Below are 6,000 nucleotides of genomic sequence, written 5' to 3' on the forward strand. Positions count from 1 at the left end.
CTCTCAACCATAACTCTACATCCAGCAAGAACATTTATTTTCATACACTTTTGGGGGAACTTAAGAGCTGAATAACGTGACCAGATGACTTCCTTTTATTCAGTGCCTACTGTGTGCAACGTGTGGTACTGAATTGAGCTGGCTAAGTCAATAAAACACTAAGTACTGGCCAAGCAGAACAATTTCCACCATTAGTCCTTATAAACTAGAATTACGACACTGAGCCTCCCTCTTTGCCCAGAATTTACAGTTTTGAAATAGCAAGGGAGAAGTAAGTTGCAGACTGTCTTAGGGCTAAATTATTTAGGAATCTTTAAAAGGATTCCTAGAGAGGCATGCCATCAAGTTGTTTAAGTAAATTCACAAATTAATCTAACCAAGCTCAGAATCACCTCTATGATTCCAATTTCAACTCTTCCAGTGATGCTTCCCCATTTCCCTGCTCTAAGAAGTCCAGTTTATTAGAACGATGTCATCTTTAACAAATTTCATTTCTATGCTATGACCACTACTCCATAAAAGGCATAGTATCAAACTTAGAATGTGGAACTAAAAGGCCTCAGGATTCCATTCCTAGCTCATTCTTAACTTCTGGCATACCGACTACTAAAAAGCTTCCTCTCAGAAAAAGTACACAATAGGAAAAACCAATCTTTCCCCAACATGTGGAGAAAAGTAAACTATGCAATGGGCATGTAGAGAAAACCTTAGTCCAAGCAAAATATTAATGTACATTTTAGTACTCGTGGGGTAAAAACACCTCTGTCACCTTTTAATAGCTAACTTTAAGCAAATAAAATTTTATATCAAGCTAAAGATTTCTGACAAAATTCAAGCATTCAAAAATGAATTTCAACTATCACCATCTGGAATAATGGCTACCCAGAATATTATTTCAGCACAGATGCCCCTTCTCTGTGAAACTCTCCTTGATTACTAACTCTCCTCTGCATGTCCTCCACGGCCCCCGGCATTATAATCACAATACTATTATAACACAAAACTGTCTGTGTAGACACGGAACTCCCTGAGGGCACTGTCATTCCTCCTCTCAGCACCTGATACCTGGTAGAAACTCAATTAATGCTGCTTGATCCATGTATTATAATGAGCTTGGGGCTTCTTGTATTGCTACCTTTACCTTGCATTCACACAAACTAAAGATGACATGATAAATACCTGTTTAACTTCTCACCACCTGCCTTTATCCTTGGCCCTATGAAATGAGTTACTGCACAAGTCCCTGCTCACAGAAAGGTGCAAGATAATTGCTCTTATATTTTTGACTTGCATTTAGTTTGATGATTTTTGCCTTGAGAATTCTTAGAATAATGAATAAATGTAGTTTTAACTTACAAGAGGCCCTACGGAAACAGAAACAAAAATCCAACATATTCAGACTAAATCACAAAAGTAACTGACTTATCAGGATGTTCTTTACCTTTCAATATGTCCAATTTGCTATTTCTTCTACATCAGGACAGGGAAGAACTTTCCAAAAATGATCTCTACCGCCCAATCAGATGGGAATGTTTAGGTCAAAGCGGAATGACACCAACTGGTCCCACATTCAGTCCTATAGGGATAAGGAAAAAGTAAAGTTCGTACCTCAATTCATACTGATTCCAAGGAAAACCACCCATTCCCCAATGCTCTGCAGCCAAAGCAATCCTTGGAAGAAGAAACAGTAAGAAAACAATTAGGTCAAAAATGGAGAAGGCAAAACCACTAAAACTCAAAATACAAGAAGTCCAAGATAGGGTCACTGCAGCCCATCTCGATCCCACTGAGGCCTAACCATGCTAATGGATGACTGGGAGCTTAGAAAAGCAAAAGCCACCATATACAAAAGCCTCATTTTAATCATTGTTTTTAACATTTTCCACAACCAAAAACAGTCACCACAGGTTGTGAAATGGACTTTTGTTTCATGTCTTCTCTGTGCTCCTGTTCTTAGCATGGTGGAGATGCTAAAAAACACTGCAAAGCCTAAAATGCAACAGGCCATGAGATAATATAACTTTCAAAAATCAGTTGGTCTAGGGTAAGAGTTCTTAACTTGGGATCCCACTGACTCCCAAGAGGTCTGTGGATAGACTTGGGGGAGGGGAAGATGTTTATGAAATTCCTGGGGAAAGCTAAGATGTTCATTTTGACTAACCTCTAAGTAATAATTAGCATGGCCTTCAAAGATGAATGGAAGTAACCATCCCTGATAGCATTAGCAATTCTGTGACCTTGTCACCAACAGAAACCACAAGACATTTTCATGTCACATAGTTTTGTTGCAGATATCTTGGTATAATACATACACTACTTCAAAAATTACAGTCTCATTAGACCTGCGGCTGTATTTTATTATTTAATAATGTGTTATAAAGAAACATGTTACAATTAATATTCTGATGACTGTTTCCATTTCATTTATAATTCAATGTATTTTATTTTGTGCATTTAAAAAACATCCTCAGAAGGGAGTCCTATGTTTCACTAGATTGCCAAAGGAGTACATGGGACATTATAAGGTTAAGAACCCCTGAACTGGCCGGGCACGGTGGCTCAAGCCTGTAATCCCAACACTTTGGGAGGCCAAGGCAGGTGGATCACAAGGTCAGGAGTTCGAGACCAGCCTAGCCAACATGGTGAAAACCCAGTCTCCACTAAAAAAAAAAAAAAAAAAATTACAAAAATTAGCTAGGCATGGTGGCGTGTGCCTGTAATCCCAGCTACTCAGGAGGCTGAGGCAGGGGAATTGCTTGAACCCAGGAGGCAGAGGTTGCAGTGAGCTGAGATCGTGCAACTGCACTCCAGCCTGGGCGACAGAGCAAGACTCCGTCTCAATTAAAAAAAAAAAAAAAATCAAACAAAAAACCCTGATCTAGAGCAAGTAATCTTCACCAAGGCAGGAAGAGAAGTTATTCCACCAACACTATTTCATAGCTGAAGAAAATTAAGCTGCCAGGAAGCCAGGAAACATATCCAAGGCCACAGACATTTGGGGTTGGCGTAGCCCAGGTTAGCACTCACAGCATCTACCTTCCTACTCTCCCATGGGGACCTTTGCTTACATTTCTACAATTGGCATCACTATTATTGTCTTGCCACTAAAGGGAGAGAGGCATTACCTTTCAAAACTAATATAAAACAAAAACCCAAACAACAGAACAAGACAGATGTACAAGATACTCCTTTTTGTTCCTTGATAAAGCACATTACCAAAGCTGAATTTGGTCTGTTAGTTAGATAGTAGTTTTACAGAAATTGGAAGAGTTGGGCTACATAATCTCTCATCCTAAGAGATATCCAGAGCACTTTGCAGTTAGGCACTAACCTGTCAGGCAGAAACGCCATTATGAGTGGTTAGGTCAGGTGGTCTTACTACTTTGTAGATGGGAGAACTGGAGAAATATGAGAAATATAAGGGATTTGTTCAAAGTCACACATAAGTCAATGGGAGAATGAACTTCCTGATTCTACAACTAAGGCTCTAATTACTGTACCAAGTCACCATGAACAAACATTTAGTTGATTATAATGCTTGTGAAACATCTGTATTCTTTTTCCCCACAAACCAGAGAGCATTTTCTTTTTATTCACAGAAGCAGACACTTCTGAGGAGCCAAGTGACATACACTTACCTTATACAAAGAGAACTCTATGGAAACTGTTCTTTTATCTTTTAGCCAATGACCTCCCTGTCTATCTACCATCTCTTTTGAAATCATTATCATCTTATATTCTACATGGTTATTAACAAAATATTTTAACGGTTCAATTCCAAATCTCTAAGTCATAAAACTTCCAAATCTCATACTCCCATCCCTCATCTCAACTTTTCTCAAATTTACATTAAAATTTCTCTCCTAGGCCATGCGCAATGGCTCACGCCTGAAATCCCAACACTTTGGGAGGTGGAGGCAGGTGAATCATGAGGTCAGGAGTTCCATACCAGCCTGGCCAACATGGTGAAACTTCGTCTCTACTAAAAATTTAAAAATTAGCTGGGCATGGTGGCGCATGCCTGTAATCCCAGCTACTGTGGAGGCTGAGGCAGGAGAACTGCTTGAACGGGATGGGGAGGCGGAGGTTGCAGTGAGCCGAGATCGTGCCACTGCACTCCAGCCTGGGCTACAGAGGGAGACTCCATCTCAAAAAAAGACAAAAATTCTAGCCAGGTGCGGTGGCTCACACCTGTAATCTCAGCACTTTGGAAGGCTGAGGTGGGTGAATCACCAGAAGTCAGGAGCTCAAGACCACCCTGGCCAACACGGCGAAACCCCATCTCTACTAAAAATACAAAAATTAGCTGGACATGGTGGCGTGTGACTGTAATCCCAGCTACTTGGGAGGCTGAGGCAGGAGAATCACTTGAACCTGGGAGGCAGAGGTTGCAGTGAGCCAAGATTAAACCACTGAACTCCAGCCTGGGAAAAAGAGCGAGATTCCATCTCAAAAAATAAATAAATAAAATAAAATACAATTTCTCTTTTTATCCAAACCCTCAAACAACTAATGGAATCTTCATTTCTCAAAGCATCCTTATGCCATTTAACTAACAGCTCCTCTTATAAACCCATCTCTGTCTTTAATAGTTTGGGTGTTTTTCAATAGTGAATAAGGAGGTCTTTCTTAAATTTTTATGTAGGGCCATTACGCTATTCACACAAACATCTCTTCCTTGCTGAAACTTTCCAATCACTAGTATTCAGTAAAAAACACAAAACAAGACAATCATGTTGCACAATTTCCACAAAGGTTCTAAACCCACATGAGTCTTACCTCCAACATCCTTTTGCCCCCTCCTCCCATCTCTCAATGATTTTACAATTTATCCTTACTGTCTGTTAGTTCTAATTCATCACTTTGCTCAGTGCACGAGTCCAAATCTCTGCCCCAAAAACGAACATTTAATTCCTGAATATATCAAGTGATAACTAACTAATACTGCAATACCCATCACTGACCAAAATGTAACTCTTTACATAGACAGTCATTTCCCCACTGAAATCACTGCCAGGGATTTACCTATGTTTGCTGTAACCAGAGTCAAATTTTGCATCAATTCTATCCCATCTTACAGACTCTCTACTACGAGATACTTAGGTCCATTTCTCTAACTTATCTAGTAACTTTATTAGTCCCCAGTTGGACTCCAATGTAGGCTCTAAGTCTCTCCTATCACTAAAAACCCATCCTTCCTTCCCCCTCCTTCAGACCTGTTGGGAGGACAGATTTCTGGCCCCCTCCTTTATGCTTGGTAGCCTTCCCATAAGGCCCCCAGCAATTCTAATATAGGCCTCTGGCCCCTCCCTCTCCTTCCCTCTGGACATAATAACCAACCCTGCTGTTGTTTTACTTAGGGTATCTCCATTTCACCAGGCTCACCCAACACTAAATCAGTGACATCTTAATAGTTTCTGCAACTTTCAAAAGCCGGTTACTAGGGCTCCACTTTGGAAATCACTGGTGTGTCCCACGACCCCCACAATGACTCAGTGACCTAGACATCACCAACTCACCTGCCTCGGCCCTTAACTACTCATACATTCTCCCTACCTTCCACCTCCCTCTACCCTTCAACAAGTCACTGGCCTGTAAAGTCGGCTTTACCTCTCTCCATCTCAGGGGTCTTACAGACCCCATCAAACTCAATCCCAATTCCCTTATTTAGCTCTCCAGCTCGCCCCTCCAACACCCCTGCATCCCAAGACCCTGGGACCGTGCTCACTCTCCTGGTTTAACCTCTCCAAGCACTGCTTGGGACACAACCTCTGAAAAAAAGAGATGCTCCCCTCTCTCCCCACCGCCCGTGAAGCACCCCCACCTCCCCCCACGGGTTCCTCCAGACTCGTCTCACTAAACCTGCAACCCTGGCCCCCGCCCCTTTTCTGCCCCCCTCCACCCCGCTCTTCGTGGCTGTGGCTACCCCTGCCCCCAAACCGGCTCAAAACACGCGGACGCGGACCCGGCCCCCACTACCCCCGGCTACGGTCCTTCCCC

General features: G+C 42.0%; 1 protein-coding gene across 1 annotated transcript in view; it reads right to left on the bottom strand.

Annotated features, from left to right (window-relative positions):
• BCL9 (B-cell CLL/lymphoma 9) overlaps positions 1-6,000 on the bottom strand; it is an 89,512-nt gene that overhangs the window by 19,872 nt on the left and 63,640 nt on the right. Inside the window, exon 2 of the mRNA XM_011951251.1 lies at positions 1,442-1,576. The gene's annotated coding sequence lies outside the window, so the exon portion shown is untranslated. The remainder of the gene's footprint in view (positions 1-1,441; positions 1,577-6,000) is intronic.

The sequence above is a fragment of the Colobus angolensis genome, unplaced genomic scaffold (assembly GCF_000951035.1).
Source record: "Colobus angolensis palliatus isolate OR3802 unplaced genomic scaffold, Cang.pa_1.0 Scaffold317, whole genome shotgun sequence".
Taxonomy (NCBI): domain Eukaryota; kingdom Metazoa; phylum Chordata; class Mammalia; order Primates; family Cercopithecidae; genus Colobus; species Colobus angolensis.